At 40.6% G+C, this 27463-nt stretch overlaps 1 protein-coding gene across 3 annotated transcripts in view; it reads left to right on the top strand.

Annotated features, from left to right (window-relative positions):
- The window catches only part of apba2b (amyloid beta (A4) precursor protein-binding, family A, member 2b), a 79204-nt gene that overhangs the window by 460 nt on the left and 51281 nt on the right, over positions 1–27463 (top strand). For 2 of the 3 annotated variants that reach the window (XM_026166944.1, XM_026166948.1), the window contains exon 2: positions 22327–22377. The exons of the other annotated variant lie outside the window; for it this stretch is intronic. The gene's annotated coding sequence lies outside the window, so the exon portion shown is untranslated. The remainder of the gene's footprint in view (positions 1–22326; positions 22378–27463) is intronic. 3 annotated transcript variants of the gene reach the window in all.

Here is a 27463-nt window from a genome sequence, read left to right as displayed (position 1 = left end):
TAAAAAGAAAAAAAAAGAAGCTCGGAGTAGGTCTGCTGAGACCTGCTGCTACAATTCTCGGTGATTCATCCATGCGCAGCCGAGTCTACGCCTAAAATTATTGATTGTACTTATATTGCAAATAGGCCTTTAGTTTCTCACGAGACGAGGAAGGTCATTAAATTTGGATGTCCTTAATGGGCACAGATCTTTTCCAGCATCGTTTTATTTAAGGGGGTGGAAACCTCAGGCGTGTGCAGTTCTCTTTGTGGAAATGGCCCGTTTTCCATGATATGTGCCCATTTTCTTATAAATATACCCCATCCATGCCATTTCCCCACACGTGCCGTGTGGGGAAATGGCATGTAATTGAATGAGATATTAGGTTAAGGAAGTAAAGTTAAAAACAAGTAAGGTGCATTAGTCCCCACCACTTATACTGTTATATCCCTTTACTTGAAATCAAGTTAAGCAAACTTGAATGTATCTGAAGCCTGTGTTTAATATTAGATTTGTGTATCATGCAGTTCCAGCCACAGATGCTGGTGAGGGCAGATGCTGACAGCATTGTGTCTGCCTGTTCATTGTGTTCAGAGGGAGTAGGGGACAGGCTCACAGGCTCTGCTTTGTATCACGCAGCATCTATGAGTTTCAGTGTAGCCATCATCCACTTGTATGGCATCCCCCTTTTTAGCTGTTTATAGTACAACTCTTGTTTTGTTGACTTCCCTGACAGCAGCAGCGGCAATGTCGATGCTGACCCACGGTCGGATAGATTTTAAGCTCCGTAATGTTATTACGAGTTACATAAGCCTTAAAGGATTTGCAGTGATACAGCCATTCAGTATTTTATAGTGAATCTCTGTGGTATGATCAGGTGGCGTCGTTTGATCTGTGAAACAGGCCATGATAAGATTATGTTCACAATCTACAAACATACAACGAAAGCGTTTGGATAGTAGGTCACTGACATTATATAGATACATTTGCAGCATCTTACCCATGATTATAAAAAAGCAATCCTGCAGCCACATATCACCCGTTGCCAAAAAAGCTAAACGCTTTATAACTGATTTACTAATCTTTGCAATCTGTTATGTGCAGGTAGAGGAAAAAATGAGGAGAAATTTATAAAACTGGTACAAGAGGTTAAAGATGGGAGTGTGCAACAGACGGAAAGAGAAGAACAATGGCTGTGTTCAGCTCAGGAAGAGGGTGGTGAACAGGACTGTGGAGGATGAGTGCAGAGAGAGGAGAGTAATGTATGGCTATTAAAGGAAGTAAAGGGCCCCTGGAGAGCCATGACAGATACTCATAAGGATGTGCACAGCATGTGAACTCGCTGGCGTGTTTAGAGTAGAAATGTCAGGTTTTTATCATTATCACCCCCTCCTACAAGCCGACCCCTCACCAATCACCTTCCACCTTTTCCTTCAGGGCCGCGCTTTCTCTATAACATCCTCCTGTGCGTGGCTCTTCCACCACCACCCCTGCTTTGTCTCAGGGCGGGGATCGTTTTCTGTGTAGCACCTGCAGTGAAGGACAGTCACCTTTTCTGCAGCCTGTTGGGATCTTGTTCAAGGCTGCAGTCGCAGGATACCAGATTGGACGCTGGGGGAAAGCCAGAAGAGGGCAACAACCTCTAGCCCTGCAGCGGAAATAATAAAAGATAATTAGTATTTGGAAATCTGTGATTAAATCATGAATAAGCTGCTCAGTTTTAACATGCAACGGCATAAATGACTCTGTCTTAGCATTGTGGATAGCTGTGCCATAGGGGAATTTCAATATCCATTACATGATATCATGAGCAATATCTTCTTAAAAGATTTGGTCTGTAAGCTGTGGATTTCATATGCAAAATGTTTACAGTTTGTAATCTGTTCATAATGTTTGCATAACTGAAGATACAATAAAAGACTATCGTGCCCTTGAGCGAAACATTCCAAGATCAATATACAGTATCTGTTCATTTTCACGTGCCATTAAAATGAAATCATGACTTATGATGGGCTTTCTCTACAGTCTGGTGCTGTAGTGTTGTTACATTGGGTGAAAAATTAGAGGAAGCAAATTTCCTACACAGAACGTCTTGATGCATTCTCAATCATCCAGGAAAGTAAATCTCCAAAAGTTGATTCTGTTCATCTGGACGTAGCGTTTTGTGGGAGAAACGTTTCGTCACTCATCCAAGTGACTTCTTCAGTCTCAGCTGACTGCAGGTTTCCCCAAGCTTACAACACAGAGCGAACACCATCCCCTCTGACAGGGAGGCAGAGAACAGCACATCAAGAAGGCCCTGAGTAAATGTGGCTATCCCAGCTGGACTTTTGTCAAAGCGGGAAAGGCACCTAAAGAAAGCTCCAGCAGGACAACCGCTGCCCAAGCGAAAACCTGTAGTGATCCCATAGGTGTCAGGAGTATCGCAACAGTTGAGATGCATTTTTTCTAAACACCGGGTCTCTGTGGCTTTCAAACCCCAAAACACGCTGCGCCAAAAATTGGTCCACCCCAAGGATCGGGTCCCCGACACAAACAGAGTAACATAGTGTACGCTGTTAAGTGCCAGGAGGATTGCCAGGATTTATACATTGGGGAAACCAAACAACCTCTGTCTGGCGAAGCGGATGGCACAACACAGAAGAGCTACCTCGTCAGGCCAGGACTCTGCAGTCTGTTCACACCTACAGACCAGTGGACACTCTTTCAATGATGAGGATGTGCACATCCTGGACAGGGAGGAACGCTGGTTTGAGCGTGGAGTCAAGGAGGCCATTTACGTGAAAAGGGAAAGCCCATCTCTGAATCGAGGAGGGGGCCTAAGGGTACATCTTTCACCATCTTACAATGCTGTGATTGCAGCCATTCCCCAACTCTCTGTGAATGGTACTCATGGCCATTGATCAGTGGTCTTTGATCAGTGGGTTTTGGTCAGTGGTTGTTGATCAATGGTCATGAGAATTTGCATAATTATGATTAAGGAACTGACCTCCCAGCCCATTGTTCCTTCAGTGGGCTGGTTTCAGTCATTATGCAAATGTACTGTTTATAAGCTTGGGGAAACCTGCAGTCAGCTGAGACTGAAGAAGTCACTTGGATGAGTGACGAAACGTTTCTCCCACAAAACGCTACGTCCAGATGAACAGAATCAACTTTTGGAGGTTCCTACACAGAATTTAGCATGAAGCAGACAATCTACAAACCACAATGTGTCTGTATGTTAACTAGCAAACAGGTGCTGAGAAACTACTAATAAGTGAGATATAATTACCAGCTCAGAGCTTGTTTCCGTAATCCCCTTTAAAATGAATTTAAATTAATATGACTTCCGTTCAAACAGAGAAACAAACCAAAGACATGAATCTCTTACCTGTTTATATCAATGCATAATTTATTCAATTTTTGGTTTGCACTACAATCATTGCATCCATTTACTTAACTGCTTGTCTAATTTTGGGTCATAGTTAGGCTGGAGCCTATCCTACCTGTAAAACATAGCCTGGTCACCAGTCTGTCTCCAAGCCAGGTTTTGGACTACAACATCTGATATTTTGCAGCAATACTGACTCTCTCAGTACTGTCGGTAGATATCCAAGCCTGTCTCCAGTCACCTCTTACTTCTGTATATTTTGCTTCCAAGGTGTCAGACTTTCTGGTAATTTTTCGGTAATTTTGTTAAGTGGCATTAAATAATACTTTTCCAGGCTTCTGAAGAACTGTCAAAGTTTTGCTTTGGACATTGGCTGCTTTTTCACTCATTTTCACTTCAGTCCTTGGACCTAACAAGGTGATTCCCAGAGAGCTAATAGATGAAAATATAGCATGTCTAGGCATGGTGTGCAATGTGTCCTTGAAAAAATTGAGGAAACTGGAGAGGTGGAGGACAAAAGAAGAAAATTATCATGCCTGAAAACAATATAGCCAGTAGGACAGTATCTGAAAGTCTTAAGAAACAGTTGATCCATCTGCTGTTCACTGAAGACTCATCAGAAATGGTCTCGGTGGAAGGTTAGAATTAACCTTTACTCAAGAATTACTCAAGAACTGGACTGAAAATCAGCAGTAACAAGTCTGATGGAGTGTTGCATCTAAATTTGAAGTATTTGGCTCAAATTGCCGTCAATATCTACAGAGGAGGTCAGGAATGAGGTATAACAGTGAATGTCTACAGCCACTATTAAAACATGGTGGGAATCTGTCATGGCTCTGTTAGCCAGTGGTGGAGGTTTTGTCAAAAAAAGAGTTTTGAGTGTCTTTAAAGAAGACTGGAGAACTATTCCTGAAGACTGCTTAAAGAAATTACAAGAAAGCTTGCCTAAGAGAGTTCTGACTGTGTTGAAGAATAAAGGTGATCACACCAAACATTGACTTACAACCTTCTTAGAGTTGTAGATATTTGCCTTATATACTGTATTTCCATGAGCATTTGCACATTTTCAGGAAGTCACTGCACAAACTTTGCTAGCAAAACATTAAGTAATTCGGGTTGGCTTTTGCACAATCTGATAAATTATATATATATTTACAATATGAAATGCCTTCAATAATGTACAAACCCAGAGAAATGTGTTTATTTCAGTGTAAGGGACATTTAATTTTTGGTTGTCTGTCAATGCAGTCATTTCCCCTTTAGCACCTATAGACAACCATGGTAATAATGTTACTACAGCATTCATAAATGCACATGTAGTTCATTTTAGTGTGATTATTTGGACATGGATATCACTACTAGGCTACTTTTTGCTTGACTTCACAACGTGGCTGTATGTGTAGTCCACCTCAATGTCATGGGTCCACCTGTTTAATGTTAAGCAAGCAGTTATCATTACATTAGCGATGTAACAAAACTCCCATGATCCCACACTACTTCACAAACACTGTCAAATTGAATCTTTTGGTATTGACTGAGAAGCGCCTAGTGGCAGAAAGCAGTCTGATCATTGAAAGCTTTTGAGATCACTGCTCTGCTGTCGTATTCTCCTGTCGGTATGAGTTGTTCAATTATTCACCATCTATGGAGGGTTTATATCCAGATGGCATCATCGCTAGAGTCAGTCTCGTTTCTTCTCAGCTTCACAAGCGAAGAGCTGTGCAACACAGGGACAAAACATGGACAAAACAAGTAATATCTTAAAAAACAACAAAAAGTCATCTTTTGAGCAAGCTTAGCTTAACTTTTATTATCCTGCTATCTCATGTGAACCAGAGTATTTGTGTACTGCATAACAAATGCCTGATGATTTTCATGGTTTCTAGCATGTAATTTGAACTCATTACGCAGCATCATTAAACGTTTCAGTGTTAAAAGGTCGTGCTCATTTTGTGAATTTTTGTCAGGACTGATTGGCTCCCCCCCACCAGACGTCAGTGGGATTGCTCATCATTGCTCAGTCTTCACTCACTCAGATTTAGATTTGGATGGAGATTAAAAATAAGTCTAAACATTTAAGCTGTTAAAACATATTTAGAGGAGAGTGCATCCTTGGTAGAGGTATGTGCGTTTTAAATGCAATGTTGTTTGGTTTGGCAGTCTACCATATGGGGCTTAAATTAGATTAAAATACAGAACAAATTGTTGCAGCCAGCCAAAATAGTCAATATGAAGAAAAACATTTTGAAAATTACAGCTGACAGAAGGACATCTACATGTAGTAATATAAAATATGCTGCACCTTTCTCTTCCTACCGGCTGTGCTTCCTAAAGGTAATATGAAAAAGTAGCATCCAGCAATAGTATAGTGTTCATCATTTTCCCTGCACAGCTTCACTGGCTGCTCTGGATGCGCAGCAAAGACTTTAATCTTGTGCTTTTCAGCTTACGCCAGCTGTTTTTTCTTCTTTTTTTTTTTAAGTTTGTAGCCTAATCAAAATTCAGTGTTTGTCACAACCAGAAATGGTTTTCTGGTTCATTTGTGGGCTTGATTACAGCATCAAAACTCAGAGGAGACAAGATGTGACTCACCATAACACAATGATGAGAATACTGCTCCCAAGATAGCCTCATGACATATTCAATTTGACAATCATTACAAAGTTGTCCATTTTTAAAAATAAAAATCATAATGGCACAACATATTTATCCTGTTTTCAAGCTTACGTGATTCCAAATCATGAAGCTGGTGAAAGATATTTCTCTCTGTCTTAACCATATAAAATGCCAGGCTGTTTAACATCTACAGTCAGATGTCTCTGAATGAACCATGAATATCCTGAAGGACTTAGGTCGAGTCAGGTCAGGCGCTGTTGTCCAGCTCTTGATTACGCCCATGAATACGACAGCCGTATCAGTGTTACTTCATTTGTTTGGACAGCCGTGTCTCATTGAATTTCAGTTTTTCCTTGAAAGTGTGGTCTGTGTCTTCCCCTGTTAAATGCATTTTTTAAAGTCCGGTCGTCTTTGATTTTAGAGCCAATGTTATCATCAATGCAGCCATTATGGTAGTCTGAAGTGACTTAACCAAGCATTTCTCTTGATTATCTGCCAGCTTTTGACTTAGGGGTCAGACTTAGTGTTATTGCTCTAACAGGTGAAGGAGCACGGATAAATCCAGGTCATGTTCAGTGGATCAGTCAGGAGGATGTTTGTTTCATAGTTTGTGACAGTTCTTAAAGTATAAGCTTATCTTTGAACTGTTGTTTGAATCTCAGCAGCTCTGTGATGCTTCGGTTGGTATATAGATAGCATGCAAAGTTTACCGCAGTTTGTATTTATACACTGAACAAAAATATAAACGCAACACTTTTGTTTTTGCTCCCATTCCCCATGGGATGGACGTAGAGACCTAAAATTCATTCCAGATACACAATATAACCATCCCTCCCAAACAGTGGTCACAAATCAGTCCAAATGTGTGGTAGTGGGCACATCTGCCATATTGAGATAATCCATCCCACCTCACAGGTGTGCCACATCAGGATGCTGATCTGACATCATGAGTAGTGCACAGGTGTACCTCGGACTGCCCACAACAAAAGGCCACCCTGGAATGTGCAGTTTTTTGCGCTATTGGGGGTCTGGGGACCCAGAACCGGTCAGTATCTGGTGTGACCACCATTTGCCTCATGCAGTGCAACACATCGTCGCATGGAGTCTATCAGATTGTCAATTGTGGCCTGTGGAATGTTGGTCCACTCCACTTCAATGGCTGTGCGAGGTTGTTGGATATTCGTGGGAACTGGTACACGCTGTCGTATACGCCGGTCAAGCACATCCCGAACATGCTCAATGGGTGACATGTCCGGTGAGTATGCTGGCCATGCAAGAACTGGGACATTCTCAGCTGCCATCTGCCCTGAACAATGTGAACAATGATTCATCCGTGAAGCGCACACCTCTCCAACGTGCCTGACGCCATCGAATGTGAGCATTTGCCCACACAAGTCTGTTACGGCGACGAGCTGGAGTCAGGTCAAGACCCCGATGAGGACGACGGGCATGCAGTTGAGCGTCCCTGAGACGGTTTCTGACAGTTTGTGCAGAAATTGTTTGGTTGTGCAAACCAATTGTTCCAGCAGCTGTCTGGGTGGCTGGTCTCAGACGATCTTGGAGGTGAACCTGCTGGATGTGGAGGTCCTGGGCTGGTGTGGTTACACGAGGTCTGCGGTTGTGAGGCCGGTTGGATGTGCTGCCATATTCTCTGAAACGCCTGTGGAGACGGCTTATGGTTGAGAAATGAACATTCAATGCACGGGCGACAGATCTGGTTGACATTCCTGCTGTCAGCATGCCAATTGCACGCTCCCTCATTGCTTGTGGCATCTGTGGCATTTTGCTGTGAGACAAAACTGCACATTCCAGGGTGGCCTTTTGTTGTGGGCAGTCTGAGGTACACCTGTGCACTACTCATGATGTCAGATCAGCATCCTGATGTGGCACACCTGTGAGGTGGGATGGATTATCTCAATATAGCAGATGTGCCCACTACCACACATTTGGACTGATTTGTGACCACTGTTTGGGAGGGATGGTTATATTGTGTATCTGGAATGAATTTTAGGTCTCTACGTCCATCCCATGGGGAATGGGAGCAAAAACAAAAGTGTTGCGTTTATATTTTTGTTCAGTGTAGACAAAGGAAAAGATGAAGAAAATAACCAACATATGTCAGCTGTTGGCTCTAGATGTTATCCTTCTCGTCAACAACAGGCTTCTTTCGTGTTCCTCTTGTTCGTTTGCGAAAACCAGAGTCTCCTGATTGCGTGAAACTTTTCTTCACCTCCTTCAGTGCATTAGTGGCCAGCACTTTCAAGTAATCAATTTCAAAGCACTGACGGACGAGGTGAGGCATGAAAGTTGGCGAGAAATGTTTCAGGCCAGAAGGAAGTGTTTACACGCTCCTGTGTTTTCAAAATGACACCATGCTGAATCAGGTGTGAAGAGCAAGAGCATATTGTCTGGAGCTCTTCAAAGCAGACAAGTGGCGTCTGCTACACAGGTATATTATCTAATCGAGGCATCTTCAGTGTAGTAATTAATTTATTACATTCTTTTAATAAAAATACAATGAAAAGATATTGATGGGAGGATGAAGGGGAGGATGCTGAACTAAACTGGGAGACTGGCTCCAGACAGAATTACTGGCCACATATTCATGGATTAGAATTAAATTAAACACACAAACATATAATTAATTCAAACCTTTTAATGAGCTTATTAGAAGAAAACCTTGACTTTCAAGACATAATGTGTATATGAAAGCATGAACTTCGTGGAAAAAACAAACACAATGCAGTAATACCAACATTAAAAAGGGCATTTTACACAGCAGTGCAAGCATTTTACCTCTTTTTGCACGTACCTGTGAAAATGTTGTATAGCACTTAAAAGTGTGTCCCTTCGTGCTGTTCCCTGGTTGGATTTCTGAACAATGAGTCTGTGAATTATCGAGTTTATACTGCATATTATGTCTTCCAAATGCGACGGTGTCTCCTAGAATCAGCGAGGTGATACTTACACATCATTTCACCTCTCTTTATGGAATTAGCATGCAAATGAGTCCAAATCAGTTTCACACTCTGTGACTAAATCAGGTCACATTGGGAAGAAAGCAAAATGGCAAAGGAAGAAAGAGAGAAAGAACGAAAGAAGCTGTTCTCCCACAGTGCTCGGGTGAAAGAGAAACCCATTCATAGCTGCATTAATCATGGGTGGCAATAAAGAATGGCTCTGAGGCGGCGCTCGGGGAGGGAGGAAGTGAGAGAGACGGGGAAAGGAGCAGCATTGAAACCGTCGTATTCGTCAACTGGATCTGCCTGAATTCAAACTGTCCTCTGTAATTGAGGTCAGGGCAACTTAAACATCTGCTGAATGTACAGTAAAGTAAAATGTGTTTGCCCTCGTCTAGATTTCTTAGGTTGTTTCAGATTATCAAATAAAAATGAAATGATGATTTCATTTATTAAGGGATGAGAAACTCTTCCTGTCAGTATTTTGTAATACATGCTAAAATAATGTTTTACATACTGTATGTTCCTTTCCAACTTGTCATGAAGTTACCAAGCAGCATTATTGCAGGGTGAAAACTACTGCTCATTAAATAAAAGAAACATTCAAAGGCTTCAGAGCAGCAGGTCTTCACGTTTTACAAAAGACTCACAAAAAACAGTGAGTAAAATCTGTTCTGTGTATCACACACATGCCAGAGTTTATCATAAGAGGAGGTTATGGAGAACCACAAAGGTTGTTGTAGAAGCTCTGCTTCTTTTCTGTGCATTTTAGTATTTTTAGGTGTTTTCACTATTTTCTTTCTGCCCCTTGTGCTACTGTAACAAATGAATTTCCCCAGTGAGATGTTATGTAAAGTCCATGTCTGATGCGTACAAACCTGTCCAAATTTTCCATGGCCCTAAAGTAATTGAATGACCTCCAAACCTAATAATTGTATGTTTTGCCCTTGGCATCAAAAACTACAGTCAAACATTCGTGATAGCTTGCAATGACTCTTTCCAAAAACAGATTTAAACTAGGGCTGTTCGATATAACGATATATATCGGATGACGATATAAAAACATCTATTGTTTCATTTTACGCTATCGTTTGTTTCGTGGTGTCGCAAATTAAACTGTTTACGGCAATATTTTTTCATCGTTTTGATGGTCATTGTAGCGGCTATATTAATTTCTTAAAGTTCTCTCTTTCTCTTATATTTTATATAACCACACTACAGATGGAAAAGCGCCCGTTTTTTTGCGTTGTGGTTAGCAACAACGACGGTAACAGCATCGCGTGTCCGCTTGTTTATGTTCCACATAAACCTTTCACAATAAAGCTCATGATCCTGTTGAGACTTTTCAAAATAAACTGAATCACGTGAAAGAGCAGATTATTTACGGATGAGAAGTAAAAAAGAGCCGCCAGGGCCATATTTCAGGAAGCCGGTTTAGAAAACTCAGAGTGAAAAACGATACTCAGGGTTGAGTAACCCCGAACTGTCCAACTCGGAATATTCGGTTTCAGAAAGGCTGATAACAATTAGTTCAATCAACGCGGAGTTGCTTTAACCCCAAGTTAAGCGCGCGCACGAGGATACATAAAGCCCTGATTAGTGGAGCACAGATTAAGCGAGTCACCATGGAGACGGAGGGAAATTCAAATTCAAATTCAAATTTTTATTTGTCACGTACACAGTCATACACAGTACGATATGTAGTGAAATGCTTGGACAACTGCTCGTGACCTAAAGAAAACAAAAAAGGAAAAGGCTATGAATAAGATAGGAAATAAATATGAAAAATTAAAAAGGGTAAATTTAACTAGGAAGTAATAGAATATAAATTAAGGTTAAAAATGAAATAACTGTACAACACAAATTAGAATGAAGGGTAAATTTAACTGGGAAGAATAAGATAAAGATAAATATATAAATTAAAGTTGAAAATAAAATAACTGTACAACAAAATACACAATACACAATATAGAACTATATAAGAATGTATGAAGAAATCTAAATCTAAATAAATATATACACAATAACAGCAGCTGTACAAGTATTAACCGGAAATGAAGAATATAGTGACCAGTGTTGTGCAAAACCAAAGTCCAGAAAGTCCAGTGTGTGTGTAAGAACTGTATGTGTGGGTCAGTACTGTGTGGTGGTGTGATTGAGAGACCGTATCGCCTGCGGGAAGAAGCTCCTCCTCAGTCTCTCTGTGTTGGTCTTCAGGGAGCGGAATCGCTTTCCTGACCTCAGCAGAGAGAACAGTCTGTTGTTGGGATGGCTGAGGTCCTTCACGATCTTCCTGGCCTTGGTCCAGCACCGCCTGCTGTAGATTGAGTGCAGGTCAGGGAGCTCGGAGCGGATGGTGCGCTCAGCTGACCGCACAACCCTCTGTAGAGCTCGTCTGTCCTGCATGGTGCTGTTCCCGAACCAGGTTAAGATGTTTCCCGCCAGGATGCTCTCTATGGTGCACGAGTAAAAGTTCCTGAGCACCTTGGAGGGCAGTTGGAAGTCTCTCAAGCGTCTGAGGTGGTAGAGACGCTGTCGGGCCTTTTTCACCACGGTGTTGATGTGACAGGACCATGAAAGGTCCTGCGTGATGTGAACTCCGAGGTATTTGAAGCTGTCCACTCTCTCCACTGGGCACTCGTTGATGACGGGGGTCTGGTAGTTCCTCTCCTGCTTAGTGCTGAAGTCCACTATCAGCTCCTTTGTCTTACTGACGTTTAGAAGGAGGTTGTTCCTCTGGCACCAGTTCTCCAGATTCCTAATCTCCTTCAGGTAGGCCGTCTCGTTGTTATCAGAGATCAGGCCCACCACGACGGTGTCGTCAGCAAACTTGATGATGGTGATGGAGCTGGTAGTGGCCACACAGTCATATGTGTACAAAGAGTACAGCAGGGGGCTCAGAACACACCCCTGGGGGGCTCCAGTGCTGAGAGTGGTGGAGGCTGAGACATGTCCGCCCATCCTTACTGCCTGTGGTCTGCCAGTTAGGAAGTTGGAGATCCACTGACACATAGATGAGCTGAGTCCCAGATGCTCCAGCTTGGTGGTGAGTGTGGAGGGAATTATGGTGTTAAATGCAGAGCTGTAGTCTATGAAGAGCATTTTAACATAATTCCACCTTCTAGTGTCCAAGTGAGTGAGTGATGTGTGGAGGAGATGAGAGATGGCATCGTCTGTGGAACGATTTGGACGGTAAGCGAACTGTAGTGGGTCCAGTGTGTCTGGTAGTGAAGAAATGATGAAGTCTCTGACCAGGCGTTCAAAGCACTTCATCACTACTGAGGTGAGGGCTACAGGGCGATAGTCATTGAGAGAAGCAGGAACAATGATGGACTCTTTGAAGCATGTGGGGATCACCGACTGAGATAAAGAGATGTTGAATATCTCAGTGAACACAGGAGCTAGCTGGTATGCGCAGTCTCTTAGGATACGACCTGGGATGCCGTCGGAAAGAAGGCGCGGTCAATGTATTTTACAGCGCTTGAGGCCGAAATTCTGATGGCAGCATATGCCGATAACATGCAAATTCCGCGGAAAAAAAGTAACACAGCCTCAGCTGCAAAAGAAAGGGAGCATGCATGGCAAAACATAGCCAACAGAGTCAATGCGTGAGTGTTAATTTAAACATTGATCTAGGGATTTCCACCCATTTAACATGTTATTTTATTATATTTTATTTTATTTTTTATTTTATACATTTGATTTTGTGATGTGATTTGAGCGCAGGTGCAACCCAACAGGCCCCAAACGTTCCTGGCAGCAAGTAAAAATGAAATATAAAAATATAGTCCAAACAGGTAAGGTGTAATTGTATTATGAGCCATAGTGCTTGGTCTGTTTGTCCGATGTAAATCAATTGCAGTTAGAGGCTACATTAATTTCCCCTCTGTAAGCACTTATTGAAATTATCTGAGCACATTACAAGTACATATTTGCTTACTCTGTATGCTCAAATGTGACCCGTTATAGCCAACAGAAAAAAAAGCGGAGGCCCGAAAAACAGGTGGGGGTCCTCCACCACCACCACTCACAGAGGCTGAGCAGTTGGCTTCCACATTTGTGATAATGTTGGCAGCATCACATATGATCTTCACAGTGCAGAGAACACAAATTAGCATCCATTACTATAATGAAATAATTTGTTAGTTTGAAATGCTACAGGGAACTATGTACCTGCACATTAATGCTGTGGAAAGACTTCCTGTTCACATAGTCTCCTTCATTTACTGAAGGAGCAATGATTGGAATGTGAGTGCCATCTATACAGCCAATCACGCCTGGGAACCGTGAACATAAATGTAAAATTTAAGTAGTAGTTCAAATATCACCACATCATGAATTAAGTTTCGTTCATCCTGATACCTGCAATTTTGTGGCATCCCTCCTTGATAAATCTTGTGGGTCTATGACCGGGGAACACCACAAACGAGTACAGGAGACGTTTCAGTGCAACTGTAACATTCCTGACTGCCCGACAGACGGTAGCCTTGGAAACGTGCTCAGCGTCACCAATATTATACAGAAAGCTCCCGTTTGCAAAAAACTGAAGTGCAATACAAGTAATATGTACAGAACTGAGAGAATGTCCGCGATGTGTCACATGAGCAATATTAGGCCTGAGGATGTTATTCAAATAAATTATAGATTGTGCTGAAAAACGGTAACGTACACACAGGAAATCATCAGGAAATGATAAAATGTCCAAATGCGCTCTAATCACTTTCTCCCGGCGGAGAGCTCTGCGGAGAATTTGGGCTTCAACATCTACTGGCTCTTCAAGGAAGGGGCACGCCATGTCTGACACTTCCTACAGTCAGGTTTCCGACAAAGAGGCGGAGAACGTCAGGGTTAGTAGAAGTAAACCTGCTAGGGGGCAGGTTAGCTTCACGGAGTGTGTCGTCATAGTAACTCACTCAGTATTAATCTAAACTCGCTTTGTGAAACCGAAAACCCAGAGTTTTCGTTAACTCAGGGTAGAGTTTGCACTAAACCGGCTTCCTGAAATAGGGCCCAGGTGTTAAAAAATAAACTCAAACGTTAGAACAGGCTAACTACTTCAGGCGTGTAATAAATGCTCACAAAGAAAACGGCGGCCTTTACAACTTATGTCTAAAAATGTATAGTTTCATGCATCGGTTAAAACACTTGACTCCAGCTACACGACGCGCAGCTGGAAACACTTCCCGCAAGTCGAGCTGCCCGGGATTCACAGAATTTACAGAAAATGTTACATTTCTGTGATTTATATCGTTATCGAGACGATAGAATTCTTATATTGGGATATGAGATTTTGGTCATATCGCACAGCCCTAATTTGAACGTTTGTGGGTGATTAAAAGCATTTAACACGATTCAAAGTTACAGCTGAGATCTGTAATTACTGTCTGAAAATAGACTACAGTTTTGACTGGCAGGTTTATTAACTTAATGTTCACAACCTGTAGCTACAATTTGATAATGAAATATGTCACTGTCTTCCCATGTAGAGTTATTTCAGAGATCGGGGCTTCTTCTGTGATAAGATCATCTGGGCCAGACTGAAGAAGGTGCCTTCAGAGACATTAAAAACATGAGAGCATAGGTAGACCAAAATTAAGAAGCAGCTTGTTCTGGTAGTGAATGCTGTCACACGGTGAATAATGGAATGAATACTTACAAAAAGGTTTTTTAATACAGTTGAAACCCAATAAGGAATATTGTCTTGACAGCCTTAAAATAAATTGTAATGAATTTCTTTTTTGACTCAGCAGAGCTCCATTTATTCATTGTAAGCTGCTCATCACTGGCTCTCAGCAGGTCTCTGCATCTCATTCATAATCCCAAGTCATCATTCTGACTCTTATTCAGGACTTAAAGCCTTTGCATTGTACTTGCGTGTACTGGATACCCCTTTTAGTTATTTTTCAATAGCAATAAACCCTCCTGGGGTTGCAGGATGCATAACTGTGCCAGCCAAAGACATTTGCAGTATTTTGCAGATGGTTGAAGTTTGCCTTTTAACTTGTGTAAAAAACGGTGAATGCCTGTGTTTTCCTTGCCGAAGCCTAACAACATAATTTTGAACCTAAACCTAACCAAACAGAAGAAAACCAAAGTAAGTTCAAATGAAAAAGACTCAGAACTCCTGTCTTCATGCTGGTTGGTCATGTGATTGTGCCATTCACAATCTCACCTCCCTCCTAAATCCGTAATAACAGGATATCAGTGTAATTGTCATAATAATGCCCTGTGTCGAACTGTTATGTTAAAATAGGATGAGACGAGCCCAGCATCAGTATTTGACTAGCTCGGACTGATTTTTAGTATTTTTCCCTTGTTTCAGTTCAGACACTGTTGTTAGTATCCGTGCAAACAATTGTCTTATGTGACATGTGAATTTCAATTTTTTGCGCAAATGTGCATATTCCAAAAATCCCTATTGCAGCATTTTCAGACCATATAGCATAGCCTGTCAATCCCACTTCTAATACTAAGTCTGGTGCATTGAAAATAACAGTTACAGTTAATAATGTCCATACCACGACCCCCAAACACCACAACAGTGATGTTATATAATGTCAGTGTGTGATGAAAGTCTTGGCTAGCTAGCAAGAATTGACATTTCCATGGCCACTGATGACATTGTCCTTCAACTCCTAAATGAAAATTGCAGAATTAACTGTAATGAACTGCATGAAGCTGTAGTTCCTGAGTGCGAATGCACTTACATGCCCAAAGTATAAGTGAGTATGGACTTACATGGCTTGAGATATGCATAATTGCATGTACTTCTTATCGAGCATTTAAATTATTCCTAAAAACAGTCAAGTTTGTTCATACAAAAGTGGAAATATTGGTATTAAAAGATGTAATTAGAAAACCAGGAGTTACAATATAATAAGCATTTGGCCGTGATTAGAACTAGAGTGTGACCTTGGCGCACCCATTTTAAATTTGGTCCCGCTGTGTTGTGAGTCATAAAAAGAGCTCTGTCCCTCAGTATGCTGTCACTTATGTCATCAGTTAGACTTTAGATGCATTCACCAAGCCAGCTCATTAGCTACCGCTATTGTCTGAAGAGCAGCATGACATTAGCATTTAGATGTGCAGAGAGCCTCACCTGCTGCTGTCATTGTTACAATGTGCAGGCAAGTTCACGTTGAGTAAATTGATTTTCTTAGCTGCTATTCCATAAAGCAATGTTGTCTAGAAGATGCAGACGTAAATGTTTTTTATTTTTCTCCATAATGCAACCTTGTATTGTTATTCAAGCATGATGAATGCGAGCCGGGCTGATTTTGTATTGCATTGGAGTACAGTGCTAGCCTCTGGGCCATTATTTCTATAGCCACGCATGTTTGTTGATAGGCAGCACAGATTACTGTTCATCGTTTGTGTGATAAAGCTGAAGGAACGTAACCAAATTGATGTTTCATCTATAGTGTCAGGCTTGCTCTGGGAGAAAAGCATGAAAAAGTGGAAGAGAGAGAGAGACGAAAACAATGTAATTCTGAAACCTTTTTATAAAAATGGCGCAGATGAGCTGGCAGCTTTACTTACAAAGGATTCTTTTCCTTCATACCTGATCATAAGACGTGTTTATTCTCAGTGAGATCAGCAACTCCAGCTTGACTCAGTGTTGACAGTTGTGCTTAACCCTGATGATCGGTTTACTTAGATTTTGACTCAAACATCACAGAGTTATCGTAGATTTACTGTACTGAAAATATGTCTCCAAGTCTTGAATGTTCAACTGTATAGTTTGTCATGATGTTCTGAAAAAGATTTGAAATACTTTCCTTGTCCATGACAATATACCTCAGACCCTAATGCATATACACCAGACTCACACTCCTTGATGCATCTCTGCAGTGCCATTCTGTTTCTTTGGATGTTTTGTTATAGGTTACGTGTTATAGCAGGAAGGATGCATTTAGATATAGTGGTTTTCTGCTCTTGAGCGCACCTAACTCAAGGTTGGATGTGTTTGGAGATGCTCCTTTGCATACCTTGGTTGTAATGATGTTGAGTTACTGTCCCCTTTCTCATGACCTCTGGCATTAACAAGGCATTTTCACCCGGAATATTTTCTCTTTTTTGGACCATTCTCTGTAAACCCTACAGATGGCTATGGGAAAATCCCAGTAGAACAGCAATCTGTGAAAATTCAGACCAGCACGTCTGGCACCATTAACCGTGTCACACTCAAAGTCGCTTAAATCACCTTTCTTCACCATTCCGAAGCACAAATTGAACTTCAGCAGGCTGTCTTGGCCATGTCTACATGTCTAAATGCAGCCGTTTGATTGGCTTAGCAGATATTTGCATTAAGGATCAGTTGAATAGATGTCGCTGGAGAGCAAACGTCTTGCTATAATGACTGCAGGGTATATATGCGTGTCTCTGTACCTTATCTCGCCTTGAATGAAAATTTGCATGAACATCATCACACGTACAGTGATTAACATCTAAGCCTTTTTTTTTTTAAAAGACAGATTTATTATAAATCCAGATTCTTTGGATTTTCATATATTTTATGTTATTTCATCATCCCCCTGAGAATCCTATGTCGCGTTTTTTTCTTCTACTTATGCATCATACACAGGCTTGTTTCTCAAAACAGGCCCATTCTGAGCCATCTATAATCTATAACGCTCATCAATAATTTTGTTGTTGTTGTTGGTAGGGAATGACTGCCTTAGCTTTTGTTTTCCCACGACACGCTGCAACATTTTAGAATAACATTTGAATGAAAAACAGGACAGGAGTCAACAAGTCTGGGTGTGTGTAGCTGTGCCAGGATGCCGAAAAGACAGTCAGTATTTCAGTAATACTCCTGAGCCTCGATTATGTTGTTGTGCTTATTCTTTTGTTGTCATTTTACGGTACACTGAAGGTTTATTTTGGATGCTTTATATAATCCACAATCATCAAAGGACAATGCAAAACACAAACATCTGGTTTAAATGAGGACTGCAGTCATGGATATAATCTGCGGTTATCGCTTGTGCTTTATGCACGCTGGTGTGCTCAGTGGCAGGAAAGAAACTGGGAACTGTATATTGGAAAACTGTGAGCATTCAAAATTAGATTTCATTTTTTTCGGAGATAAGCAGCTAAAAAAGAACAGAAAGTCAGTTGAAAATAAAATATTGGTGCCTCACATTGAATGTAGCACTGCAGACTTGAAAGGTGCACGCCCTTTTAGAGAGTACTCACACTGAACCAACCTTCAAGCAAATGATGCTCACATCACTGGGAAACTGAATAAAAGGTAAGTAATGCTGCATTGCTACACTGCACATTTAAAATCTGTTGATCATTTAGGGAATAATAGAATATTCAGACAGACTGACAGAATATGTGACTAGCTTTCACTAAACCATTCTGTTTCCTGTTTGCTGCTTTCTACAATGAGGTGTTTTTTGTTAAATTTTGAACACTATAAAATAAAAAGCAAAGGTTCAGGGTTTCTATAAAAGACTATGCATCTGTAGACACACAAACTAGAAACCCTGAATGTGTATTACACTAGATAAAGCTAATTGCAGATGCACTGCATCAGAGAATTTCCCGTGCCTTCTGATTGTGGTTCAGGAGGTACTTAAAGGTCATGAAAGAGCTTCTGTACTTACGCCAAAAAAAAAAGAAAAACAGTATGTGTGTTTGGTCTTACACGCTGAAATCGGAGCTGCCTGTGCTGACCTCTCAGCCTCGGTCGACGTGAGTTAGCTGAGGAATACTAATGAGAGAACTGGGTTTCAGCTGAATGGATAATGAATTTAAAAACAACAACACAAGTTGTTGTCTCAGTGTTCACAGCGCTGCTTTGTCATTATGCTGTTGTGATGGTAAACCCTCTATACGGCAGCATAAAACAGAATCGGTGGAATAAAGCATTTGCTTTGGCTTAGCACTAACTGCTAAACATTGCTGCAGGTCAGGACAGCTTGTTTATCTGTGCTCTGCCTTTAAATCCCACTCAGTTCACCCTCTGTTCAATCTTTAGGTGCCTTAGGTCTGCAAGACAGAAAGGATTGCTTAGTTGTTGTTGTGGAAAAGGAGGTCAAGGAAGCGTGGTGTGAGCAAACCTGTATGCTGATGGGATGCTAAAACCAAGGAGAGGCCCATGCGAGGCTTCAGAGTGAGCATAATGTATGTTTTTTACCTTTCATGATAGAGGAGGAAGGGAGGATGGAGATCAGTGGGGTAGATTTCCTGCTGGAGATGAGCTCTGAGTGGATGTGTGGGTGTGGCTTCAAGGATGCTGTAAAGCTGTCAGCTTGCTTTTATGTGCATTTGCTTGTGTTCACCCATACAACATATGAGTAATATTGAGGTTCACTGGCTATCTACTGCTTTTAGCCCTAATTAATAATTTTTGCAGTGACTTCAATCAACAGCAAATCATTTTACATTTTAGTAGCTGCTGCCTTACTACGAATATTAACTGTGTCAGAGATCTGGGCAAAATGCAGTTTTGAAATTTCTTCTTTGTGCTGTCAAACAGTCTGTCATTCCTGTCAAAAGTAAAACTGTCATGTGAATAACTGAAAGAAGAGCAAAGTCTCTGGATAAACTAAGAGGTTCGCGGCTGTCAAAACAAAGGGAACTTGACATTTTCTGTTGGCATGTTTGTTCCCTCCAGTTTTTTTTCTCATACAGGTTTAAGCCTGATTGCTCTGTATTACCACCAGCCGATGTCACGCTCAGCTAGCGGAAATCAAATCTCTGAATTTGCATGGTTATTTTACCAACCTTTGACAGTGTGAGCCACTACTTACATTGAAGAGTTTGAACAAGTGCTGTTCTACATAGTGCAGTGCTGAGACTGAGTACAGACAAATAACACTGCTTAAATAGTAACTTGGAATAAGGGCAAAGCATGACCGTTTTTAATTGCACTAAACAAGCCCACCATTACCTTTGAAGAGTGGCTATGTAGGCTAATTTCCATCTACAGTAATTTCCAAGACTTGCAGCTGGTGGGGAGGTGTCTTGTAATACCATAAAAAATAAATGCCCTTAAAATATGTATTTAGTATTCAGTCACGAGTGCATGTGCATAGAGTTGCCCTTCTAATTTCTGGGTTGAATGCTCACAAACAATTATTACTTTACAGTAAATCAATTTGTACTTAGAGCTGTATGGCTTTGATAAGGCAATTAAGAAAAGCAGAAACAAGAGAGGCAAATATTTATGAAAAGTATTGCTTATGTAAGAAACTGAAAAACATGTGCTCTTGCCGCACTGGATCACATTGGCCTAAGTTAATATGGTGCTGGGAATTACACTAGTCCAAGGTTCCTAGATTGCTGCTGACTTGAGTTTTGTCTGCTATTGGAGGTTTGTTTTTCTTCCCCTGATTGGCCCGAAGTGTGATCTGCTGAGGGTTTTGTCTTTAACACTGCAGTGTGCTGCAGTATGAGTTGGACTTTTGGGACCAAAACAAGCCTCAGGGCTGCATGCAAGTAGGAGAGGAGCCATTGTAAGCTGTGCTAAAAAGGAAGAGACACTTTCACTGCTAACATGCATGTATTTGTGTCGTTGTGGGCACAAAAAATAGTGGAGATTGATACCATGTGAGGACTAAGACTGAGTTTGGGTTTCACCCTGGTCAAGGTTAGGCGAAGCATGTCATGGTTTATTTTGTGAAAAACCTTTAGAGAGTTAGAAAGTCAAAGCAATTTCATTACGAGCACAGTACAAATTACAAGCGTGTGCTGCCACAGATAATGAGAAAATTGTCTCGAATGTATCCTTTGTATTTCAGAACAAATCACAGAATAAACACAGTGTCTGTTTTTCCTCACATTATTTTAGTAGCTCCTTTGTCTTCTGCCTTTCGCACAGGTATTGCTCATCTCTTCTCCCATGTGTCTGCTAAACTTTGTTTCTTTAGAAGAGTGACTCACTAAGTGTTCACTTGCAGTTCAAAAGCGTAATTTATTCCTGTCTTCGTTCTGTCTGTGCAACTTTTGCGAGATCAACAAGATATGTTGTGTGAGGACTTAAGAGTGTTTGAAACCTGCTGTTTTGAAGCATTTTTAGTACATCTTGTTCAACAGTACCTATTGCATTGGTTTCTTGAGCTGTTCTATTTTATTTGGCATAGAAGTGCCGCCGTTGCTGACTTCATCACATATTACACACACCAGTGCTTGACCACCTTCTTTCTGACCCCTCTTGCTTTTATCAGCACATCCCCCACTGACTGTCATGAAGGAGCCATTATACTGATGCCAGCAGTGTGTGTGTGTGTGTGTGTGCGTGTGTGCGTGTGTGTGTGTGGTGTGTTTTACGGTTGATCTGATCCAACTGCTAAGTGAGGACAGCAACCCTGAAGTTGTCACAAGAAGGACTCAGGCCGTGAGCACGAGATGTGACATGTGGGTTAAGCTTAGCAGCAGATGGTAAAACCCAGCTGATTTGGGGAGAAATTGCAGCTGAGCTAATGTTGCTGATTCAGTATGTCTTGCCACATCCATACCTCTGCCTGTAGAGAAAAGTCGTTGGTTTGATAGCTCTATTTGCTTTCTGAGCTTTTTGCTAAATAAAATTAAAGCCTTGAGACCAGCATAAGTTTTACTTTACAGTTTTCCTATCTCGTTGTGTAATTAAATCTATTGATTTTCTTTACCTTGAACTATAAAGCTCCTTGATCTTCTCCTGTATAAATAAAATTGAAAAAAGCTTTATATTACCCACAATTTGTATGGATCGTCTTCAAATTTCACAACAATATACTAAGCATTTGACCTTGAGCTTCATTGTTAGCACCCGAGGTCAAACCTTGAAAAACTGTCCGTACATATTTTGTTTTAATTTGTTACATATTTGTTTGAAATTTGCACTCCTGTTGTATTTCCTGAAGTTTAGGTGCGGTGTCGAGAGCAGATGCTGTGATTATACCACATTGGAGATGCTTATATACAAATATACAAATGTTTATACAAGCCTTTTGGAACCTTCACACACACACACACACACACACACACACACACACACACACACACATATATATATATATATATATATATATATATATATATATATATATATATATATATATATATATATATATATATATATATATATATATACATTTATATATTTTCAAAATGTTTATATCTCGACCTAAACCGATTTCCCTAAATAGCAAAAATTGAAAGAGGCTCTAAATCTTTGGATGCCTTATTTTCATTCAACTGCAAAAACCTCTGCTGTGAATTTGAGCCCTTATTCTCATTCCAGTATATCACCTCTCTGACCCAACAACCCCTGCTTGACATCATCACCACCCCCCTAATTCTCTGTGCATCCTGACAGGAGAAAGAAATCAAAGCTCAGTGTTCCCGCTGGATTGTGTCTTTCATGTGGCTTGTCAGTTTGATGCTTAGTTTTCTCCTTTTGTGTTCCAGGTCCTCCTTTGAACCAAATGCTAGAGCTGCTCTGCCTACTTAAAGATATCAGTAAGTTTTCTTTACTATGCCTTGGCAGGTTATTATATTGTAATGGTATACTGGGGAGTGTGGGAGGAAATTCTTATGGAGCCACATGAAGCATCCTACCAAATTGGTGAGACAGCTTAGACTTGGAGAATGTGCACTGCAATAATAAAAAGATGATAGGATGTCCAATATTGCAGCCTTCTTTGTGCTGCTACATTTGGACTCTAAGCTGGGAACTGAACCGAAAAGCATAACAATGAACCCTCGGGAGCTCCTTAACTTGCCTGGATGCCCACTGAGGTTGTGGTGTAGACACAAACAATGAGTAGAGGAGGGAATAAGAAGGAATAACAAAGAAAGAGGAGGGTGAAGAAATGTTATTCTGGTGGTTTGTTGTCTTTAACTAATTGTTAAATGTATCTTGAAGCTTGGATCTATTGTTTTAAAGCCTTTGTTCATTTTAATGCTGCAAATGTGCAAATCAAGTAAAACTTTTCTTGACTTTGAGGCGATTGAAGGAAGTGACACCAAGAGAGAGTGAAAGACACCGTTGATTTACATACGAGGGAGAGGTAAATACATTAGAGGTTTGCCTAGGCAACCGAAGCCTGCAGTGTCTTCTCGCAACCAACCGTTAGCTGATCCACGAGGAGCAAATTGGTTTGTATGTAGACACAAGGGTTTCGTTTCACACAGAGGATTCGCACACTTTAAACAGCCTCAGCATTTGTATGAATTAAGGCCATTAACTGATTTTCAAGCTATAACACAGCCATAGCTGACACGTCTTTTGGTTACGGCTGACTGAAAAACAAAGAGTAAACTGTCACACAGACTTACACAACTGTGCTTTTTCATTTTTATTTATATGGCAAGACAAATGTCGCCTCAAGGTTCTTTATATCGCAAGGTAAAGCTATAAAGAAGAGTGCAGTTTTGCTTCATTTACCACCTTGTCGCTGTGGAGTTTTTGAATTCAGCAGCTGTACTGACTGAGTGCCGTTACTGTTGATGATTAAACCTGTTAGCACCGTCTCTCACGCTATTGAGTCTAAAGTTGTTTTAGAAGAATACTTTGATAAATATTCACAAATACAAGCTGGCGACGGAGAAAGTGAGCAAAGATTTTGTGCTGATGAAGGCGAAGGAGGAGCATTGTGGGACTACATCACTGAAGACATACCATAAGAAGGGGTGAAGAGGGGAAGATGTAAGAATACTTGAGCAATTCAAAGTGTTGTGAGCCTCTCAACACTGCCTTTCCTCATCATTTATTAATTATCTGCTAGAATATTCATCCTCCCTGGCACAGCACTGTTCTCCTGTAGGGAGGGAAATTAATAGAGCTCTGTATCATCCTGACACTCAACAGTGTATTACAGTCTTTGTTATTGTAGTCACTTGAATGTCATCCATCATTAACCAGTGTCCCCTGTCCACGTCAAGTTGTCCTCTTATATGATGTTTACTGTTGATTTTGACTCTCTCTTCAACAGTCAGTCTAAAATTAAGAGTCTTCATAGAGAGAGAAAAGATGGGCACCTTTCAATAAAGGAATAAATCATATTCATAAAATAATCCATCCCCCTTAGTGTTGAATGAAGGAGTTAGGGAGTTTATAAATGGGAGGCTCTGGAGATTTTTTCTTTGGCCACAGAGGTTGCCACTTGGGACTAACTTTATCTGCACTATATATAATATAAAGAGCTGAAGCTTTAGACCTCTTTGATGATGGGTGCAATTAGAGTCAGCCAATGCATTGCAGGGTTGTGCGTTTAGAGTGCTATCTTTCTGTTGTACCTTACTAATTAAATCCTTTGAAGACGATGGGAAGGACAACGAATCATTAATATGTACACTGGTTCTGTGGTACAATACTGTGAAATTCTCAGATAACTAACCTCTAAATCATGACGGGATTTTGGTGGCACACTGTAAAGTCACATCTGTCATCACATATGCTGTTAACTGTGTAAAGAATCATTTGTATTTTTTCCTTTCTTCTGCTCTTCATAGTGCTTGGCAAATTATCTGAATACTGCAAAGAATCTACTGTGTATCTATGCACGCTCGCTCAGAATCAGCCTATCTGGGTTGACTACCTGCAGTGAGTTCACTGTAGAGTCTGCATTCATTTATGCATTTTCCTTTTATTTCTTTAAAAAAAAAACAAGAAATGAAATACATTTCTAACAGCACTGGTAATTTTCCTTTGGCTCTGGCTAAAATCTCATTAGGGCACATTTCCTGAAGTTTCCCCTAAAGAAAGACCTTTCAGTAGAGACGATGTAGGTGAGCAGCTGGAAGCAGGTGAGGTGGGTGTGTTTTACTCAGGGTACAAACTGAAAGACTCATCAGGTGGGATGAAAGGGTCCTGAAAAGACAAAAACATGCACATTCAGCAGGGATGTTTTATTAACAGGTGACTAAAGCTGGTGATTGTGGATGCAATGGGTAAAATGAAGCCAGTGGCAGTGGCAAAAACGGCATCTCCATATACTTTTTTGTCAAGCACATTTACAGCCAGGTGGAAAATATTAAATGTCCTCTATGGACAGCCTCACCCTTCATAACAACTCTGAGGTGACAGTATATATATTTCCTGAGTTAGGGGTGGTATGTGTGTGTGTGTGTGTGTGTGCTGCTGGAGCAGTTTTAATGGATTGTTTGACTATTCATTGATTGTTTTACATCACAGAAGTCTGCACTTCAGTTTTGGTGAGTGAGATTCTAGTTTTCTCTTAGCCCTTTAGATAGCACTCATAGATGGTAAGAAAAAAACCTGTGTTTCCAGGTCAGAAAAATGTGCCTTAAACCTACATTCTATCTGAAGGCCACCAGATGGTGATAGCTATGACTGCAAAAAGACTTCTGGTCCTATAGAAGTCTATGGGAAAACTGCTTTCTGTCTTGGCCTCTGCAAAGATTTTCCTGTTAAGTTTATGGGCTCAGTCACTTGTTTTGAATCATAATCAAGAAAAAAATAATTCTGTTTTGAAAATCTTGGTGATGCTGTGTTTCCAAATGAAACCATATGCTCATTTGCTAATGGTTTGTCAGTAGCAAGTCAGTAGCCAATGAGCAGGCAGTTTCACAGCCAGCTCCGCCCCTTCTTCTCAAGCGATTGCAAGCCTTCAAAACAGGGTTTCACAGTAGACTGTCACGGCATCAGCATCATGTGGCTTCGTTCATATTTTCTTTCTCATTTAATTAAAGCATTTTATGTTACCTTACCTAAATGACATCTACATATTTTACTGTCATTTTTTACCATTTAATAAACAAAACCGTATTTGTTCTTGAGGAAATTAAACACCCCTCTATATTTATTTATCACCGTGTTGGTAGGTGGTTGGTTAGAGCCTTATATGCAGGAGCATTCCTACAGCTGAGTCAAGCCTTGCAATTTTAACCCCAGCCGAAGATATTTGGTTAAAATTAAAAAGAAAGTCTTAAATGTAAATAAATATTTTGTTTTCTTAATTGCGTGGACAGTCTTAATCGCTGTCAGTATTCTGTGTTATAAAATTTATTTTCTGAATATTAACTGAAAAGGTAAACATGGGCTCTATTCAGAAGAGGCATAAACAAGAATCAAACAAAATAGTGTGACGATAATGTCACGACTTTATTCACCACTGTATTTCTAATGGTTAACATACAATCAAAGTGCATGGTCAAATACAAAACGCTGAACCTGAACCTTTGGTTAGCATCCAGTTGACTGTTTTGATCCAGAGGGCAGCGGTAGGAACCTTTAAAACATCTGCAGTGCTGTTTTAGCGACCAGAGACAGCAATGTGATGTAAGGGGATTCAAATGAGAGATGCAATAATCCAGATTTCTGGATCAGTGCTGCATGTGCCTCTGTTGTGGTCAGCCTGTCTTGCTGAGCCCCGTCAGACCTTCCTCTGCTCTTGCTGTCTCTTATGATTCTTGGCTCCATCCCCGGAGAGTGAAATTAGTACTCAGCACACCACAATGAAGTGACTGAGGCAGTGTATCAGGAAGCTGCCATCCTTGCATTGATTTTTCCCCCACCTCCTTTTATCTGTCATTTTGTATAAAGATAAAAGCATGACAGTTCAGTTTGTAAAGGTTGATGGAACATAAACATTATCAATTAGAATATAATTCCACATTTATTACCAGAGTCTTGATTTTTAAACATATGTAATTATGCTTGGAGAAACTTCCCTTTACTTTTTGCATACATAACAGTTGCTATGTTAACTCTCACCCTAGAGGAAGGCCAATTTATCCCACATCAGTTTGCAGCATGCTAGAGGGGAGATAATCTTACGAGCAGCAATAGAGACATGCATTAATAGAGCAGGCTGTGATAACAGTAGCTGCAATAAAATATGGGAAACAGGCATATCATTGAGAAAATAAAGGGTGGATGCAATGCTGTGTTTTATTCATTTTTGCTAGTCTTTTCGGTGATATATCTGTGCATTGTAAGCCTGTGTTTTTATTAATAATCCTTCTTATATTTTTCTGTCTAGCAATTTATATTCCACTTACCTTTGGTTTATGCATATTCGGATTTTATGTGTTTTTTAATGCAAGAAAATACTGCTTTTTTTTCTGATGCAGTTATTACTGTAGAGCAGTGAGGTTATTGAAATGTATTATACATTGCTTTCTTTTAACTGGGAGACGTTACTCTAGATTCATGTGCACATACAGCAGCAGACATTCATTTATGCTGCCTGCTCTTGCTGTAGCATTTGGGACTCCCTGTGTCTGCAGTATTTATGGGAAATCCATGGATTTTAAACCAAAGAGGGAACTGAAGTATTAGACTAGTTTTAAGGATGGTTGCATGTGTAATTTGAGTCAGCTAGTGCATTGCAGGGTTGCTAGCTGGGCATCCATGTAAACCCTGGAAATAGAATCGGACAGACAGTTTATTTTGTTTATTTAATTAAATTATTGAAAATATAACATCACTTTTGTAAGGACTTATCAGTGTGAGAGAGTACCTGAAGAGAAGCATTTACTCAAAACATCTTAAAAATCTTGGAATTCTGTAGAAATGGTCCAAAATTCATTCTTGTTCAGTCTGTTCAATCCTGCACAGCTAAGAGAGGTGCTTGGAGGT

The sequence above is a fragment of the Astatotilapia calliptera genome, chromosome 1 (assembly GCF_900246225.1).
Source record: "Astatotilapia calliptera chromosome 1, fAstCal1.2, whole genome shotgun sequence".
Lineage (NCBI taxonomy): Eukaryota > Metazoa > Chordata > Actinopteri > Cichliformes > Cichlidae > Astatotilapia > Astatotilapia calliptera.
Note: the sequence above shows the minus strand (reverse complement) of the source record. Positions and strands in the feature narration are given on the sequence as shown.